Source organism: Silurus meridionalis, chromosome 28, assembly GCF_014805685.1.
Source record: "Silurus meridionalis isolate SWU-2019-XX chromosome 28, ASM1480568v1, whole genome shotgun sequence".
In the NCBI taxonomy this organism is placed as follows: domain Eukaryota; kingdom Metazoa; phylum Chordata; class Actinopteri; order Siluriformes; family Siluridae; genus Silurus; species Silurus meridionalis.
Window position 1 is genome coordinate 8,474,314 of NC_060911.1, and position 21,366 is coordinate 8,495,679.

Here is a 21,366-nt window from a genome sequence, read left to right on the forward strand (position 1 = left end):
AGAATATGTTCAGACTCCATTTTTTTATTTATTTTGCTATACTCAGTACCCTATGATGGTGATGGCATGTTAAAAAAAAATCAATATTATGAGAATAAAGTCGTAGCACTATGAATATAAAGTCAAAATTACTAGAATTAAATCGTAGCACTACGCGAATAAAGTCGTAGTAGATCGGCTTAAGAGGAATTGCCATGAAGAATTGCAGAATATCAAGCAATCCATGTATGCAAAGCTTGTTGTGTCATACCCAAAAAAGACACGAGGCTCTAATTGCTGTCAAAGGCACTTCAACTTACTACTTTAAATAAATAAAGACGTTTCTAGAATTTAGATTTTTAATATTGGGTAAGTCATCCTTGGGTCACCAAAACATCTGATGGTGTTCTGTGGTAATAAAAAAAAAAATGAAGTCTTGTAAGTTGAAAGTTTGAGCCAGGGGTCAGCATGGGCACTGTGAACGATCTGCAGCTACACAGTCCTATACACAGCAATCTGTAATGCATTGCGTGTTCTGACACCTGCAGTAAATGTTTTCGCCACTTGTACTACAGTTGATTCTCTGTAGCATCGAACCACTCGCTGAACCTTGGGCAGCCATGATCCTCTTACTGGTTTCTCTGCTGTTCTTTCTTGGAACAATGATGGAAGGCATTAATTATTGCAGCAGGAAACACCTCACAAGTTCTGCTGTTTTGGAGATGCTTTGACTCAGCTGCCTATACATCACATTTTGGGCATTGTATGAAGTCGTTTGCCCAGTTTTCTGGCTTCCAACAAGTCAAATCTGAGAACGGACATGTTTTACTGCTATATGTTTCTCCTTTTCATGTGGCATAATAAAATAGACAAATGGTGCTATTCTGATCACGTGCATTATCACGTCTGCGATTTTATCACGGACAAGATGCTAGAACAAAGAGCAAACGTGAAAGTCTGCGTGAAACTGGGCAAATCCGCCACAGAGACGTTTGACATTGCATTCGTTTGACATACGGCAGATGCTGCAACGAGTCTAAGGGAAAATGTCAAAAGCATTCGGCAACTTGCGCATGATGATCGTCGGAGTCCGATCCGCAAGATCACCCACCCTATTTGGCAGATTTGACTCGTACCGACATCGCCCTCTTTCTAAAGATGAAGATGAAGCTCAAAGGTTGGCTTTTTGACACCATTGCGGAGATCCAACGTGAATCAGAACGTGCTTGACACGCTTCGAAAAGAAGACTTCATGGACATATATACTAGAAGTGGCAGGGAGACCTGTATTGCTGTGCAAAGGGGACTTAAGGAGATATTGTGTAAACGTGGATAAATAAAGCACTTTTTTGTAAACAGAGCTAGTCAAAAAAAAAAAATAAAATACCGCGGATAGCCAATCAAATCTCGAAAATTGAAAATCATTAAAAAAGTATTTTATGTAAAGGGAGAAATACAAAAGTAATTTCAATTCCTGAGTCAGTAATCAGTAAGAATTTTTAAAGTACCATTCTCATCTGTACAATCAGGTCTAAAATGTTGATTTGATTTTTTAGAATCATTATTAGTTGATTGAAGACTGAATCGCGGCCATCACAATACAGAGTAAAATCGTTTGGCTTTAATAAAGGCATGCGTTTCTGGACACGTTTGGTTTAATTGCACTGTACATGGTGTAAAGGCTCATGAGACTCAGGCTGGAAGTGTGTGTGGGACAGAACGAGGTTTTAAACCTCCACATACACCCCGACGTACACTATATTACAGGGTTTATTTATAGCACCGGCTCGTTATTTGTCAGTACCATTTGATCAGTTTGATCCGCTGTCTCGGTTTCGCGCCTTGGGAAGCGCTCTGAGGTGTGCGTAGCAGCATGCATTGTGTTCTTTGGGACTTATATAAATGCTTCGTGCAGAGGGGCTGCTTTTAGCTGTTTAGGACTCGGCGCGCATGTCGTGGGAGAGGAATATTTATAGCCAAGCCGGTGACCAGAAGAAGTCAAACTCCCTGCAGGACCGAGAGGACTGTGTGTAAATAAACTGAGAGAAAAGAAAATGAGAGAGAAAGAGAGAGAGAGAGAGGGTGGGAGGGAGAGCGCTAGTGTCTGAGACTGTGTGTGTGTGTGTGTGTGTGTGTGTGTGTGTGTGTGTGTGTGTGTGTCTCACCTCTTTTACACCAGACACCTGCTCTGAAAGATGTAGCCAGGAGACTGCTATAGCTGTAAAATGCTTTTTTTTATGTAGGTAGAAATTTGCTACAGAAAGAAAAACAGTGACATGTTACTGGGTCATTTTAAGTTTTATCTGTAGATAGACTATGATTGGGATTGACAGGCCATCAAACACACTTCACACACAAACACAAACACACAATCCTTTAACTACATTAGCTACAATATGAACTTGAATTAATCTTTATTTATTTATAACATTTAGTTCTTTTCTCTTGGAAACTAGCTGTCCAAATGTCTTTACCACAGCTTGAACAATGCCCATATATTCCATGACACACACACACACACACACACACACACACACACACACACACATGCATGCACACACACAATTGCACATACGCAAAGACCTTGTGAAATGACAGGACCGTCAGCCCTCCAGCAATCTTTAAAGAGCACTTCATATCAGTGCATCTCATTTGGTAAACAATAAATGTCAAAGCAGAAGATGGCACATGCATGCATGTGTGTGTGTGTGTGTTTGTGCTTGTGTCCGTGTATGTATGTAGGGGATGTCGTCTTTCAGTTCTGCCATTCTCAACCTTCATTTTTCTTCGAAGGTCATTGAAGTGTCAAGGAATGTAGTGTTGAACACCGATTCTCGAACTATTTTGCCACCAGGGACCTAAACTATAGACCTTTTTTAATTTTGTAAACAGTGTGACTTTTTTTGTGGGCGGAGGCAAAAAGTTGTCCCTGATCGCTTTACTAACCTAGCTTTTATGTTTTGTAAGTATGTTTTTAAACAATGACTGATGAAAGTCCAATTTGATTTGTCTATTGTACTGATCACTCATCGTCCAGCAGTGCTGTGTATGGGGAAGAATCTGGCAATACAATATGTATCATGATAAAGGGGTTGCGATACGATACATTGCGATACTGTAAACAAGGCAATATATTGGGATGTTTCTTATTTTAGGAAAAGTAGATCATTTTAGGAAATCTGTCATTAAGAACACACCACTACATGCAATACATGAGCACAATTAGTAAGTACCATTGTACCCAACATGATCATTTAAAAAAATAAAAAATAAACATATGCACATAGTCATTAGAAACCAATTACAAAGTGGGATTGTTAATGATGGTGATGATTGTATTCAATTATTAGTATTACCATTAGTATTAGGCTAGTAGTAAAAGCTTGATAAGCGCTAACTAGTGTTAACATCTAAAAGCTACAATCCGAGGAAGGCATGAATCTAAAGAGTAAGTAAGACTATTATTTCTTCTATAAAGGTAAAAAATACAGCCAGGCAGGACAAGACAGGCATAGCATGCACTCTCAGGCATAGCACTTTTCTCTTAAGCCACAAATTAAGCTTTGTCTACTTATAAGTGCAACCACAAGTGTTGTTCCTGAATTTTTTAATACCTTTTTGGTATTTTTCCCGCCTGAAAAACGAGCTGCACCTAAACATATTGCGGTCAGCGCAAGCCAGTCAACACTGCCATTACTTCCGGCGGAGGTTATACCCATAATCTTTTTGTAAAGCAGCGCAACCAGGAAACAGGTGGATATTAACGCTAACATTAGCAGTGTGCCCTGATGCTAGTACTTCCTGTCAGAGTTTTTAAGTTCACAAATAAGAAAACCGGCGGTCGGAATAAAAACTCACAACGAACTGCCTTAAATCTTGTATGAATTATTATAATTTTTTACCACTGAAAAAATACCGAATCGATACAGTATCAGCAAACCAAATATCATGATACGCACGTATATCCATATTTTATTACACCCCTATTGTCTAACTTTAACGGAGTGAACCAGATTGGCCGACGCTGTAGACGGATACATCTGACTCACCTAGGTCTTGACAGTTAGCCGAGAAGATGTATATACACTATATTTCCAAAAGTATTGGGTCACCTGACCTTTCCTTCTACAGGGAGTGCAGAATTATTAGGCAAATGAGTATTTTGACCACATCATCCTCGTTATGCATGTTGTCTTACTCCAAGCTGTATAGGCTGGAAAGCCTACTACCAATTAAGCATATTAGGTGATGTGCATCTCTGTAATGAGAAGGGGTGTGGTCTAATGACATCAACACCCTATATCAGGTGTGCATAATTATTAGGCAACTTCCTTTCCTTTGGCAAAATGGGTCAAAAGAAGGACTTGACAGGCTCAGAAAAGTCAAAAATAGTGAGATATATTGCAGAGGGATGCAGCAGTCTTAAAATAGCCAAGCTTCTGAAGCGTGATCATCGAACAATCAAGCGTTTCATTCAAAATAGTCGACAGGGTCGCAAGAAGCGTGTGGAAAAACCAAGGCGCAAAATAACTGCCCGTGAACTGAGAAAAGTCAAGCGTGCAGCTGCCAAGATGCCACTTGCCACCAGTTTGGCCATATTTCAGAGCTGCAACATCACTGGGTGCCCAAAAGCACAAGGTGTGCAATACTCAGAGACATGGCCAAGGTAAGAAAGGCAGAAAGTCGACCACCACTGAACAAGACACACAAGCTGAAACGTCAAGACTGGGCCAAGAAATATCTCAAGACTGATTTTCTAAGGTTTTATGGACTGATGAAATGAGTGAGTCTTGATGGGCCAGATGGATGGGCCCGTGGCTGGATTGGTAAAGGGCAGAGAGCTCCAGTCCGACTCAGGCGCCAGCAAGGTGGAGGTGGAGTACTGGTTTGGGCTGGTATCATCAAAGATGAGCTTGTGGGGCCTTTTCGGGTTGAGGATGGAGTCAAGCTGAACTCCCAGTCCTACTGCCAGTTTCTGGAAGACACCTTCTTCAAGCAGTGGTACAGGAAGAAGTCTGCATCCTTCAAGAAAAACATGATTTTCATGCAGGACAATGCTCCATCACACACGTCCAAGTACTCCACAGCGTGGCTGGCAAGAAAGGGTATAAAAGAAGAAAATCTAATGATATGGCCTCCTTGTTCACCTGATCTGAACCCCATTGAGAACCTGTGGTCCATCATCAAATGTGCGATTTACAAGGAGGAAAACAGTACACCTCTCTGAACAGTGTCTGGGAGGCTGTGGTTGCTGCTGCACGCAATGTTGATGGTGAACAGATCAAAACACTGACAGAATCCATGGATGGCAGGCTTTTGAGTGTCCTTGCAAAGAAAGGTGGCTATATTGGTCACTGATTTGTTTTTGTTTGGTTTTTGAATGTCAGAAATGTATATTTGTGAATGTTGAGATGTTATATTGGTTTCACTGGTAAAAATAAATAATTGAAATGGGTATGAATTTGTTTTTTGTTAAGTTGCCTAATAATTATGCACAGTAATAGTCACCTGCACACACAGATATCCCCTAAAATAGCTAAAACTAAAAACTACTTCCAAAAATATTCAGCTTTGATATTAATGAGTTTTTTGTGTTCATTGAGAACATGGTTGTTGTTCAAATTAAATCCTCAAATAAAATTAATCCTCAAAAATACAACTTGCCTAATAATTCTGCACTCCCTGTATATGTGGATCTTTTCCAATCGGTTAACACAAAGCTGGAGGCACTCAAATGTACAGGACATTTTTAGATGCGAGAGGAAGATCTTGAGTGGTATGTGATGAAATTTTAAATTGGCATGCTTGCATTCCTTGCGTGTTCGACTCTGTACTGGTTTGTCTTGACCTCCAGCTAGCGTCGTGACGTAATCGTGATGTCAAGAAGAAGTCAAGAAGCTTTAATTGTCATTTCAACCATATATAACTGATGCAGTACACAGCAAAATAAGACAACGTTCCTCTAGAACCCTGGTGCTACATTTAACAACATAAAGCTACATAATCCTGTAATCCTGACGTCGACACTGAAAGGGTCTGTAGCCTAAATCATCTTCATGAACAAAGACCAACTACACCTACGTTTGTTTGCTTATTTTAACGTAGAGTACTACAGATTGTAGCAATTAGGCTTGAACTGACAAAACACATGAGGTCCAAGCTGAAGTTATTTATAGCTGTAATTGTTTTTCATGCTATTAAATCCAGGCCAATAACTCCTAATTTACTACAAATATTGTAGTTTGAATGATGGTGGGATGGGTATCGATTTCACACGGCTTCACACGACTGTGCCAGCATACGATCTTTCATTAATGAAAACCTCATCTTTTTTTATTCAATGCTTATTTATTTATTTGTTTGTTCTCTTGATGTACGCTGTTTCTGTGAACGGAATATCATTAACCAGACGAGGCTCGCTGCTTCTTATTGGGGTAGAAGAAGAAGTAAAGAGGAGATAGAACGAGAACTGAACAAATAGATGCAGAAAGATGGAGATGTACACAAAGTAAGAGAGAAGGAGATCGAAAGTGGAGTGAGAGTAAGCAGAGGGCAGGAAATGAAGCATTAAGGAATGAACGTGTCGCTGATCAAATCTACCCGGCTAGACCACAGCGGAAAGCGTACAATAACCCGGTTTCCATTCTTTCCCGTGCGGACAAACGGAAAACAACCCCTGAAATAACTAGTCATTGTGCTTTATCGTTTGTAGCAGGACATTTCACAAAGTAGGAAACATTTTACTTTTATATTCACTAGAAAAAGGGGGAAAGAAGGAGATTTTTTAGGAATAGGAGGATGACCAGCATTGGGGTTTGGGGGGTATAGCTTGAGGGAATGGTCTGTAACAGGACATCCCTTTTTTTTTCCCTTTAAATCCTTAAGCTGTTGGGTTGTGTTTTGGAAGCTGAACTACATTGGGTGTGTGTGTCCAGTCATTCAACGAATTTCAAACCTTTTAGGGGGTATGTAAATGGCTATGAATGGGATGTTACCCAGATGAGGATGGGTTCCCCTTTTGAGTCTGGTTCTTCTCAAGGTTCATTCCTCATACACTCTAAGGGAGTTCTTCCTTGCACTAGTCACCTTAGGCTTGTTTATCAGGGACATACACACATAACTAACTTATAGATTCTTATCTTAACTTATAGATTCCTATAATTCTATAAAGCAGCTTTGAGACAATATCCATTGGGAAAAGCGCTTAAACTTGATGCCCAAAAAAAAAAAAAAAAAAAAAAAACGGTCAGTGATTAGTGTGTGCCATAAGATTATTATGTGCTTTCAGAACATTCCGTTCCGCTTTTAATCCGAATGAACTGGAATTGCAGTGGCAGGGAGAAGAGGTGAAGAAGGTGGAGGAGTTCAGGTACCTGGAGGTCAACAGTGCACAGTAATGTAGAGTGTGTTAGAGAAGTGACGAAAAGAGTGCAGGCAGGGTGGAGTGGGTGGAGAAGAGTGATAGCAGAAGTGATTTGTGATAGAAGAGTATCTGTAAGAGTAAAAGGAAAAGTTTATAGGACTGTGGTGAGACCTGCGATGTTGTATGGTTTAGAGACAGTGGCATTTAGTAAAAGACAGGAGGTGGAGCTGGAGGTAGCAGAGCTGAAGATGTTGAGGTTTTCGTTGGGAGTGACGAGGATGGACAGGATTAGAAATGAGTTTATTAGAGGGACAGCACATGTAGAATGTTTTGGAGACAAGGTGAGGGAGGCGAGATTGAGATGGTTTGGACATGTGCAGAGGAGGGACATGGGGTATATCGGTAGGAGAATGCTGAGAATGGAGCCACCAGGAAGGAGGAAAAGAGGAAGACCAAGGAGGAGGTTTATGGATGTGGTGAGGGAAGACATGCAGTTAGTTGGTTTAAAAGAGGCAGATGTAGAGGGCACGGGGGGGTATGGAGACGGATGATCTGCTGTGGGGACCCCTAATGGGAGCAGCTGAAAGAAGAAGAAAAAGAAGAAGAATAGCCTCCAGATGTATTACTAGATTTTGGGGTGTGATTACAACTACAAGGGTGTTACTAAAGGCAGGAACTGATGTAGGTGAGGTGAGGAGGCCTGGGGTGCAGTCAGCATCCCAATTCATCCCAGATGTGTTTAATAGGGTTGAGGACAGGGCTCTATAGCAGGTGATCTTCCACCGCATCCCATGCTAAAGCATATCTTAATGGAGCTGCTTTGTGCACTGGGGTATTGTCAGGCTGGAAGAGGTTTGGATCACCTAGTTTACGTGAAACGAGAATTGAATGATAACACATCCAAAGACATTCTATACTGTTGTGTCCTTCAAATCTTTGGTAACAGTTTGGGGAAGAACCACATATGGCAGATGTTCTAGTTCTTTTGTGTGTGAAACTGTTATTTTCTAATGGGGGGCTGAAAAAACAAGGCTTTCATTGTTTTCAGTTCACACTCTGGTGGCATTCACTACCGTTCCTGGCGTGATGGCCATTCATTGTGTGTGACTCTCTTTTGTACCTTTGAGTATTTGTAATAGTGAGTGTGTTTGTTCGTGTGTGTTTGTGTGTGTGTGTGTGTGTGTGTGTGTGTGTGTGTGTGTGTGTGAGAGAGACACAGAATGACTTGACTTGACCCCTGACTTTTTTTTTGGTTTGTATTTTTGTATAATACATTTTCATAATTTGAGCATTCAACACCCTAATTAGAAAAAAACCCACAGTAATTATCTACCACACACACACACACACACACACACACACACACACACACACACACACACTCTCTACAGTAACGTTCCCTAATGGCTGGTTTATACTTGACCCACGGTTTTAGGTGTGTGCATGCATCAGCATTGTTCACAGTCTCACATGAATATTTAATATACATCTGGAGGATTAAAAACGACATGCACTTGATCACTCATCAGAGCTAAAACGTCCCTGTCCATCTGGATTCCAGATCGAACCGAAAAACATTTCAAGCACAGTCATGTGAAACACAACACGTGCAAAGGTTTTAGCCGTTGTCTTGATTGTCAAGAGCTGCATGAGACTAGAAAGCTACATGAGAGGGGTTAAATATGTAAATGCTTAATGTAATAGAAAATGTAATCGAAAATAGAATGTAGTACGTTATAATTATAATCAAGGTTGTATCATCTGTTGTTGGAGCGAGTGCGTTCTGACTAATTAAAAAGGATAGTTGTCCTGGTGTCTGTTCTTTTTACAATTATCTTGCTCGTCTTGCGTGAATGTGTGTGTGTGTGTGTGTGTGTGTGTGTGTGTGTGTGTGTGTGTGTGTGTGCTCTAAAACCTCAGTGATTGCCCCGTCATTGGGGAGTTTATCCTTCATACTGTCACCTTCTTCTTCTTCCTCATTAGTGGTGCTGAGCTGAAATTCTGCGACGTCTATGGGAAAAAAGTGCTCTACTAGTAAAACTGGCTTCTCTCTCTTACACACACACACACACACACACACACACACACACACACACAGAGATTTGTGCATTTTCCGACCGAGCGAGTGAGTATTTAAATTGTGTCCTACTTCTGAATACGGCAATAAAGCCATGCATTCGGGGACTAATATAGAGCGAGCCGAAGAAAGCACCACAGAGCCAATAGCGGAATACATTAGCCTGTCAAAATGGAATATTTAATAAGAACATAAACACTTCTCACACAAAGAGGAGCGTTTCCCACTCTCTCATTTATACGCACCCGTGCACACTAGACGCCTGCCAGTTTCCCTATTGACTCCTCTAGGATAAGTGTGTATACGTACTCATGCCGAGGTTGTTGTTGTTTTTTAACGGCTGTTAATTAATATAACCGGCTCTGTCTGTACATGAGGATGACTCACGAGGACGGTGCTTGCCGGTAAACTTTTGACCTCGTGTCTAATGCAGCACACTTCCAGTTTAGTAAAAAAAAAAACAAATTTTTTTTCCCCAGAAAAGTTCTAAAGTCAAGTCAAGAAGCTTTTATTGTCATTTTAACCATATATCGCTGACGCAGTACACAGTGAAATGAAACAACGTTCCTCCAGAACCCTGGTGCTACATACAACAATCACAGAAAACAGAAAACACACAGCCAAGGACTAGTAAGTGTTCTCGCCACATAAAGTGCATCGTGTGCAACCTGGTGCAAACAGTGCAAAGACGATACAAGACAGTGCATGACAATACACAAAACACAAACTACAAATAGCTACAAAACAGTAACAAAAATGTAAACAAAATGTTGTGCAAAAACAGCAATAACAAGTACAAGAATTCATTTCCTAAACACTTCATTTGCAACATTTGTATAAATCTAAATAAATCCCCAACACCTGTTTACTAAAACATTACCTTACAGAGTTCTGTAATTATAGACACAAGTTTGAGGACACTTGACCATTAGATGTTCCACTAGATTTTGGAGTGTGCTTTGGAGATTTGTTCTCATTCAGACACAAAGGTGTTAGTAAACCTATATGAGGTTCAGGAGGTCTGGAGTGCGGTCAGTGTTGAGGGTTGAGGTCAGAGCTCTATAGCAGGCCAATCAACATCTTCCATGCTGGAACAGATTTGGGTCTCCTGGTGCAAAAGAAGAGAAAATGTGATACCACTGCATAGAAAGACCTTCAGATTTTTGGTAACAGTTTGCAGAAGGACCACACATGGCCGGAAATGTCAGGTGTCCCGAAACATTTTGTGTGTGAAACTTTCTCATTGGTGGCTAAAAAAACAGGCTTTTATTATTATAGTTTTTTTTTGTGTGCATCCTATACAGTTGTGTGCCTCCAACTTTGTGGAAACAGTATGGAAAAGAATCACATACGGCTGAAAAAGTCGCAATTCTTTCGTCCATATGGTGTATTATAGTGTATTTTTTCTTAAAAATAAAAATAACCTGAGCTGAACAGTTTCAAGCTGAACAGTTAAAGAACGGCATGATGACGAGTATATATACAGTAATACATCCGCGTCCGTTCTCGAAGTTACGTTTATATAATTTTGCTCGGCTACAAAATGAAAGGTTAGTTTTAAAACTTTTTAGACTGCTTTCACTTTCACACAATTGACATTTAGACAGCATTTCATACACAAAGAAAAATGGCATACAATTCCTTGTCAATATTACTTTATGACTAAGCTGTAATTATAGAAAATGAATGACCACCTTTTGACCAATCAGCTAAGAGATTTCGACAGTGCTGTGATACTTTTTATTTGTAATTTTTTTTTTTTATTATTATTATATGAAAATGTGCAATACCATTTTTAAAATCAATTAAATTAAATGACATTTTATTAGATTTTACTTTTATATATATATATATATATATATATATATATATATATATATATATATATATATATATATATAAAATGTATCAGCTCTTTCTGATTCTGATTCTGATTATGTATATTATATACATAATCCGAATCCGAATCAGAAAGAGCTTTATAGTCAGGCTTGCACTTACTAGGAATTTCTTATGGTGACAGAAGCTTCCAGTTGCACATTTATTTATTTCGAGGCAAATATATATTTGTGCAGTAGAGAACTTGCTTGATTATTTTTCTTGAAATGCAATGCATCATTGTGTTTTACTCCTCACATGTTTAATAAGGAGGCTGTGCGACTCCTCCACTTCTCTTCATTAACCCACTGATGCAATCTGGAAGCTTTGGCCTGTAACCACTTAACCAAGAAAAGGGAAACGAGTTTAATTTACAGACTACAATTCCTTTAGCTTCAGCTAAGCACGATGAGTGAGCTCCCATCCTATAATTAATGCCTGAAGCACAAATATTGATTTCCCGTCCCCTGGGTCACGTCAGAAGAGCACGAGGGCGTATGCTGTTGATGTGTTTATTGAAGAAAACAATAAAAGATCGAAAGGGGGTTCTGTGTGTACCCATATACACATCTAGATCTCCCAATGGCAGAGTATTGCTAGTGCAGGTATGTCATATCACTCCATATCTAGGTCACTAATGGAGTTACACATTACTTGAACAATAGCACAGACTAGTGGTTTGTCCAGGAACTGCCACAAAAAAAAAAAAAAACCTTCCCACTTATGTCATCCCTTCTCATGATTTCTCTTATCTTACAGTCACTCGCTCAGCCTTTCACCTTTTTTCTCAGTCCATCCCAATTTTCTCTCGTTTCTTTCTGGTTGGGGACTCACTCTCTCTCCGAGTGCTTTAGATTTATGACTATTGCATGGCTACAGCTCCCTGCTGTCTAGCCCACTTAAGAGCAGCAAGGAGTTTCTTCCAGATCTCCAAAATTAATGTGTGTGTGTGTGTGTGTGTGTGTGTGTGTGTGTGTGTGTGTGTTATAGTGTGTGTGAGGGAGAGAAAGAGGTAGAGAGAGTGCTGCATTTACATGACCTAAAAAAGCTTCTGCTTTTCCCTGCTCATAAATCATACACACCCACACACACACAAATAAGATTTATATCATGACAAGAAGGTTTACATAATAAATCTCAAATATACTTATTTTACTCAGCCAGGTTTTTTTTCTTCTTGAGAAATCTGTAGGGGTTTTGGAGAATCTGGAAATAGAGTGAAAAGAAAGAGAGAGAAAAAAAAAAAGCAAGGACATTAGAGGCGGAATGGGTTTGCCAAAAACGATGATGTAGTTCCAGCCAGTGCACTCCCGGTTGTCTCCGAAGCCAGCGTTTACAGCCTACATGCGCTTGAATACATAAACATCTTCAAGATAGGAAAAGGTTGTCATGAGAGAAAATATTATCTGTGAAGAATGAAGTAAAAGAATGAATAATACTGTGAGTACGCTGTGAGTAAGCATGATGCCGGGGGAAATCAGTTCCGTCTCCGCACAAGCTCAGCTGTAGCTGGCAACACCTTTAATACCAACCTGCTCAGAGAATTTAGACTTCATTTCCACCCCCCCAGTTTGCAAGGTTCTGAAATGAGATGAGGGCTAATAAAAAGCAACATCCAGCGTCTCCTACTGTGACCTAACAGGAATCGTGGGCTAATTGGAACACTAGAAGGATGAACGGCTGGATGGAAGGATGAAGAAACGGATAAAAGGATGCTCCAGTGGGATTGTGAGGAGGAAGGTGATACCCTCTGATAGCCCTTTATAGACCCGAATGCCACGTATGCTGAGGCAGGAAATAGTGTTATAATATATGATCAATGCTATCGTTTTCAGCAGCGAGAGTGCAGGAACGCAGGCTCGGGTTTCTTAAAAAGGCCCTTAACCAGACACCTCGTCTTCCTTCATTTCCTCGATTCAATTTCACCTCCTTTATCTAATGCTTTTTCCTCCGTTTCTGTCTCTCTCTCACTTGTTTGCCTGCTATAGGTTTTACTCACACTCAATAACTGTATACATGTTCTTCAGTTTATTTTATTATATTTTACTCCTCATGCCTCATATACACTCCTCATATTCCATCATACTCCTTGTGTCCGGCAATCGCCATATGTCCCGTCAAACTCTTTATGTCTCATTAACACTCCCAATGTCTGGTCACACTTCTCATGTCTTAAAAATACTCCTCTGTCTCATCACAATGCACATGCCGTATACACCCTGTTTATGTCTCACACACCCTCCTCATGTCCCATTACAATTCTCATGCCTCATATACATTGCTTATTTACACAATGTACACACTGTTCATGTCTCATAGACACTCCTCATCTCTCTTCACAATCCTCACCTCTCATAAACACCCCTTAGCTCTAATACACACTCCTCATTCCCTGTCCAACTCTTTATGCCTCATACACAATTCATACGTCTCATAAACACTCTGCATGTCCCATCGAACTCCTCACCTCTCATAAACACTCATCATGGCTCATAAACCCTCCTTATTCTCATAAACACTTCTTATATACCATCACACTTCGCACCTCTAATTAACACTCCTTACGTCCCATCACACTCCTCATGTGTCATAAACACTCATCGTGACTCATACGCACTTCATATGTCTCACAAACACTCCTTATGTCCCATCCTCATGTCCCATTATGCCCCTTATGTCCCAACACACTCTTCATGTTGCATACACACTTAATATGTCTCATACACACTTCTTGTCCCATCACACTCCACATATCTCATCCTTATGAACCATCACAATCTTAATGTCCCTTCCTTATGTCCCATCTCACTCCTCGAGTCTCTTAAACATTCCTTATGTTCCAGCACACTTTTCACGTACCATAAACACTCATCAGCTCCTATAAACACTCCTCACCTCTCATAAACACTCTGAACTTCTCAATACTCTGAAACTCTCATAAACACTCCAAACATCTTATAAACATCTGAAAATCTCATAAACACTCTGAACCTCTCAAACACTTCTCACCTGTCATTAACATTCCTCACCTCTCATAAATACTCATTACAAAATAAAACACTCCTCACATCTCAAAACAACCCTCACCTATCCTAAACACTTTTAACTCTTATAAACACTCTTTATGGCTCATAAGCACTCCTCACCTATCATAAACACTCCTAAACTCTCATAAACATTCCTCACCTCTCATAAACACTCCTCACCTCTCATAAACACTCCTCACATCTCATAAACACTCCTCACATCTCATAAACACTCCTTATGTCTCATAAACACTTCGCACCTCTCATAAACACTCCTTACCTGTCATAAACCCACCTCTTATAAACACTCCTTATGTCCTGTCCCACTTCATATGTCTCATAAATACTCCTCACGTTCCATTACACTCCTCATGTGTCATAAACACTCCTCATGTCCTGTCACACTTCCTGTGTCTCATACACACTTCATATGTCTTATACACACTTTTCAAATCCTATAAGCACTCCTAATGTTCCATCACACTCCTCATGGCTCATAAACTCTTATGTCCCTTCACACTCCTCACCTCTAATAAACAATCCCCATGTCCCATTACACTCTTCATGTCCCTAACTTATGTCCCATAACACTCTTTGTCTCTTTTTTTTATGTCCTTCACACTCTTCATGTCCCTTCTCATGTCCCATCGCACTCCTCATGTTCCTTCCCAATGTCCCTTCCTCATGTCACATTACACTCCTCATGTCCCATCCTCAAGTCCTTATACACACTCATCATGTCCCATCCTCATGTCCCAATACACACTTTTCATGTCCCTTTCTCATGTCCCATCGCACTCCTCATGTCCCATCCTCATGTCCTTATACACACTTATCATGTCCCATCCTCATGTCCCAATACACACTTTTCATGTCCCTTTCTCATGTCCCATCACACTCCTCATGGCCCATCCTCATGTCCCATCACACTCCTCATGTCCCATCCTCATGTCCTTATACACACTCATCATGTCCCATCCTCATGTCCCAATACACACTTTTCATGTCCCTTTCTCATGTCCCATCGCACTCCTCTTGTTCCTCCCTCATGTCCCATCACACTCCTCATGTCCCATCATCATGTCCTTATACACACTCATCATGTCCCATCCTCATGTCCCAATACACACTTTTCATGTCCCTTTCTCCTGTCCCATCACAGTCATCATGAAAAATAATTTTTTCTCATCTAGATGTTGGTAGTAATCAGCCCTTTTCAACTCAGTTGGGTGCATCATTAAAAGTTTCTCTTTAAACACATGCAGACAGAACGCACCATTTTAGTTTGTAGTTAAAGAACACAAATAACAGATGTGTTCTACAGTTTCATCAATAATTTATTTATTTTTATAAAATATAAATCATACCATTACATAACTTATTTTATTGCTTAAAAAAAGAAGTGGTGCTCCTCCGGTTTAGCACCACTTCTCTTTCCGTTCCTTCCGTCTCCTTTCCACTCTCTCATGCTGCACCTCTTTATCAATTTGCTCCACCTCTCAATTGCTTCTTTCCACCTTTTTTTTCCCTCCCGCCCTCTTTTATCTATTACAGTCTCTCACCATTTCTTTTTTTCCCTGCTGTTATCTTTCTTTCAGTTTCTTCTAGCTTGAGGTGTGTCTCCATCTCTCCCTCTCTCTTTCCCTCTCTCTCTCTCTCTCTCTCTCTCTCTCTCCGTCCTGCTTCCATGTCCAGACTGGAACGGATCGCGCTAATTATCGTCGTGTTTTCAGGCCTGCGTGTGACACACAGCCAGCTGTTCTCAGCAAAAAAAAAAAAAAAGCGCAGAGCAGAAACTGAGACGCTGCTTCCCTCTCACTCGTGCTGGGTGCGGCGAGCGCTGTCTTGACAGCTTTTGACAGAATGGTGTCAGATTTGTGTGATGTGAGCGCATGCGCGCGTGTGTGTGTGTGTGTGTGTGTGTGTGTGTGTGTGTGTGTGTGTGTGTGTGTGTGTGAGAGCGTTTGGAGCACTCGCCACCTGAGAAAGCTGGTAGATATCCAGCACACATTCCTGCTGTGAAGATTGGAGGCAGTGTGGTGTGAAACAGACTCTCCTCTTCCAAACACAGCTAAAGTTTTAATCACCAAGGGAAGCTTTAAATTTAGAACAGCACAGATCAAGTGCCATATGCTCTTAGAGAACTCATTTCATTTAGTTGGACCGGCGCGTAACACGATCGACATTTTATTAACTACAAAGCGATCGACCTGGCTATAAAAAAGAATGCAGTTTTTCATGTGATAACAAAGACGCTTCGCTTCGCTCCGTACCAACCAGTGTTATGGATTTGGTCATAACGCGATTCAGGTTTCCGGCACTATAAACTTGAGCACACGTAAATTTTCGAGCTAATGATGCTAGCTAATTAAATAGCGCGCGAACCAGGCGGGACTCTGCGCTCTTTGTTGCGCGCTCAGAACGAATGCAGTCATTTTTAGATCAAGCTGCAAGAAAAGGAAATAGATCTTTTGATCTAGTGGGTAAACAGCCGTTCTTTCATAATTAGCTTGCATGAGCATAAACAAAAAAAAAACTCTCTAGGGTTTCTCTGAAGAGGCCACTGAGAGAGAGAGAGAGAGAGAGAGAGAGAGGAGGAGGAAAACTTTCTATCCCCCCCCACATCCTTTCTTTTCTCTTGTTCTTAAAAAATGAAGGAAATGCGACGACTGTCTCATTAAGAACCGGAAAAAAAGGACAAATGCGCCTCATTAACTTTAATCCTGCGTTTTTCCTCGTACGAAAAAATAAAAAATAAACGTAAAAATAGTCAAGTGTATATCGACTATACAGTTCGAGAGATAATAAGAAGGTAATGAGGCACTTGAAGAAAAATAAATGAATAAGGTATAATGCTCAGTTCCTGTTTTTCTTACTTTTTCTTACCCCCCCCCCTTTCACATCGACTGCTTTGTTCTGAAAGCGTATAGAAGCATTATCTCCATATCTACGTTTCGCTCTCCACCATTGTCCACTATCGATTACTTGAGGCTAGGAGCGAGTGGCTTTAGCGTAAGCTTGTTTGGAGTACTTCGCCATTGATTGTTTGGATCTGGACTCGCATGGGGTCAGTGCAGTTCTGCTCAGTCGATCAGCAAATCAATTCGCTTCCCCGCAGACATTACGGCCAAATGAACACTTTTCCATGTACGAGTCGCAGCTGCTGCCACTGCCACAGCTTAGCGATCGATTCACGACAGTGAAGATGGTACGATTACACTTGAGATGTTCGATTCGTCTGATTGATTCGGTTAATTAAGTTTGCAAATTCTTGAATCAGGTTCTGTAGAAGTAATGCACAATGTTATACTCGATGAAACGTATTCAAACATTCCACATATGACTGATATCCAGCTTTCGCTTCTTTATATCGAATATACACTACTGTATATTTACAAACGTTTGTGGACACCTGATCATGTGCCATTCCATTTCCCAGTCCCCATAATAATTAACTCCACTTTTCTGAGAAGTTCCACTAGATTTTAGTGTGCTTGTGGAGAATTTTTAGGTACTGATGTATGTGAGATCTTTTTTAAATACATGCTTAAATATTCAGATTATTGTTTGCCATTGTTTTAGGTTTTTAATCAAGTTGAGATTCTTCTTCTTCTTTCGGCTGCTCTCATTAGGGGTCACCAAAGTGGATCATCCGTCTCCATACCCCCCCTGTCCTCTACATCTGCCTCTTTCACATCAACTACCTGCATGTTCTCCCTCACCACATCCATGAACCTCCTCCTTGGCCTTTCTCTTTTTCTCCTTCCTGGTGGCTCCATTCTCAGCATTCTTCTACCAATATAACTCATATCCCTCCTCTGCACATCTCCAAACCATCTCAATCTTGCCTCCCTCACCTTGTCACCAAAACGTCCAAGGTGAACTTTAATCAAGTTGAGATTACTATTAAAAAAAAATGTAACATTTCCTATAACACCATAAACTACATGAGCAATCTTTCTGAAAAGCCTTCTGAATCCTGAACTTCACTAACAAAAACAATTCCAATCATCCAAGATGGCAGCTGTGTAAAGTTACTACTGTATCTTCAGCTACAATATGTTTTTTCCCCAGATTTAAACCTGTGTCCCACAATTATTTCCTGACTTATTGTACAGCAAAATCACAAGTACGGTCAACTTTCTAAGGTTTATAACTAAACATGAATCACACACATTCAGGATTCGCTCGAACGTGTTCATGACTGCATTCGCTTTACAATCAGAAACAGAATATTTTATTAATCCTATAGGGAAATTGTTGGGATGCAGTTGCTCACAGTAAAATTAAAGTAAAGATTAAAAGTAAAATAAGATATGACAAATTGAAATAAAATATACTTATTAAGTTATATATTGAATGAAGTTAAACAAAATGTGTAGTAGCATGAAATGAAATAGCAAATGTGTAACAGCAGTGAAACAGATGGCCGAAAAACAATGACAGTTATACTAGTTATACACGTGACAATTGTTATTATTATTATTATTATTATTATTAGTAGTAGTAGTAGTAGTAGTATTAGTGCACTGAAATTATTGTACATAATTGCCCAAGACGTTAACATTATTTAAGTCAAGTCAAGTTTATTTCTATAGCGCATTTCACAACAGAAATTGTCTCAAAGCAGCTTTACAGAAATCAACAGTCAAGGTGAATGGTGTGTATTTAAAACTCCCTTAGATGTTATGAGGAAGAAACCTTGAGAGGAACCAGACTCAAAAGGGATCCCATCCTCATTTGGGTGACATCATAAATCTTTCAACAATACAGAACACTGGAGAGTGAGAACTAACATGATCTCTGGAGTGTGTGATTATAAGTAATGTTCTTCCTACAGTCTTAATTTAAGTGTGGCATTAAACTTTATAACTATATCTATAAGCCTTTATGTATATCATGGTCCAGCTGTTTAACACACAAATGGCGGAGTTATACAGTTTGATGGCCACAGGTAAAAAGCTTCTTTGGTGTGCTGAGTTGCATCATGGTTGTATTACAAGCTAGTTTGCACAATTCCTTTTTTTATTAATTTTTTTGAGGCTTGACATTAAGTTTTTTTTTTTTGCACTGAACTACTTGGTTTCTAGCTTTGCCTTAAATCTTTCACCTAAACATCAGATATATCACTAATTTCCCCATCTTTTGCTCTATATAATCTTGACTCGATGATTTGGATGACGGTGATTGTGTGAGGTGAACATTGTGAAAAGCCAAGTGTGAGCTTTCTTTATTATGTATCTGTTCTTGGACCATGTACGAAAGCTGCCGGGGGCTGATTTAAAAGCACGTTAATAAGATGTGGATATTGACAGGTCAAATGTTCTAACACGTTATGCCTCTCTCTCTTTGTCTCTCTGTCATGTTTCAGGGAAATTCTGAGGAGTTTTATCATTTCATTCCTCTAGCCGGAGCAGCTCAGCCGAGTCATCCTGCTTCGCCCCGGTAAGATCGAACATCGCATGTTTCCGAGGCAGTAAATGTCAGCAAAAGCACGGTCTCTTAATGTAACATATTTATGCCCAAATGTCAAATAACACAACCTGAACCATTTGCTCAAAATGTTATTTAATGCTGACCTTAAAGCAAGAACTGAGCACACAACCTCCTCATCCAGATGTTTATCTTCAAACGTTGTTATTTCCGTTTGAACTAGCATTCGATCTAATTGACGTTTCCACACGTTCTCGCATGCACACTTGCATACACGTACACACATTGTCTCGGGACGCCAGCAAGCACGTTAACCGAGTTTGTTTCTCGATTAAAGAACTTCAGTACTGAATACGAGTCGAATTTATGCAAATCAGATTCTGATCTATTCATGTGTTGTTATGAGGCTGCAAATGATTTCTTCTTCCTCTTTAGAACAGACTCGATTTACATTGTGCTTTGAAGTTTCAGCTCAGCAGGAGCTAGAATCATTCGTAATGCATTTTTAAGTCTATAGCTCGGTGTGGGTTATGCCCCTGCCACGAATATTTTGGAACTGCATTTAACCATATGGCACCGTATGAAAATTCAGCAGACAGACCGATAGATAAATAGGTAGATTTTGCCTGGTCCAGCTTTAACCTCTGATGACATTTAGCGAAAAGTTCCTGCTGTCGGAGCAGAGGAGTGTGTGTGGCTGAAAGACGCTCTGTGGGCGAGCACCTCTCATATTTGATGGATAAATGATAGCATTTCCATAAAAAAAGCAATCAGGTAGCTTTTAAATATAGACCTAAATAAGGCATTTCAGAGTGCTTAGAACTCCTAGGAATGACTTGATATTTATACAGAAATGCTGTTATACTTTATATCTTATAACTCAAAACTTACTGTAAATTATCACCACAGTGAATACAGAACGAAGGTAAAATAGAGGATTACATATGTATTTGTTATGTAATTGTCACATCAGCATTGGTGTATGTGCTTACATCTTTGCAAGCGATTTTCTCAATGCAGATTTACAGATATGATTTTAAAACTAAATAAATGGTGATTAAAACTCCTTGCTTCTGAATTAAAGTGTATTTATGTACTTACACTATGTCTTAAAGCTTCCCCAAACACCTCAATACATTGTGTTGCATGTGTGCAAATAACACACCATATGGACACTACTGTATATAGATACCTAACTTTTCCAGCCATATGTTGTTCTTTCCCAAACTGGTAACACAAATTTGGACGCACACAATTGTATCGGAAGTCTTTCAATGTGTTAGCATGAAATTTTCCTTTCACATGAACTAGGAGACCCAAACCTTTTCCAACATGACAATATGCACAAAGCCAGAAGATACAGTTTACATGCGTTAGAGTGGAAGATCTAGAGCTTTTACCTCACCCCTACTTAACACCTTTGGGATGAATTGGAACGGCAACCCACGCCTCCTCACACGCATCAACACCTGACTTTACTAACACTTTTGTAGATGAATGAGCACAAGCACACTCTACAATCTAATGGAACATCTTCCCAGAAGAGTGGAGGTTCCCAGAACAGCAAATAGGGACTCCATGTGGAATGAAATGTTCAAAAAGCACACTTG

At 40.0% G+C, this 21,366-nt stretch overlaps 1 protein-coding gene across 33 annotated transcripts in view; it reads left to right on the forward strand.

The window, feature by feature from the left end:
- LOC124381468 (receptor-type tyrosine-protein phosphatase delta-like) overlaps window positions 1-21,366 on the forward strand; it is a 434,510-nt gene that overhangs the window by 134,674 nt on the left and 278,470 nt on the right. For all 33 annotated transcript variants that reach the window (XM_046843111.1, XM_046843117.1, XM_046843118.1 and 30 more), the window contains exon 5: window positions 19,695-19,768. The gene's annotated coding sequence lies outside the window, so the exon portion shown is untranslated. The remainder of the gene's footprint in view (window positions 1-19,694; window positions 19,769-21,366) is intronic.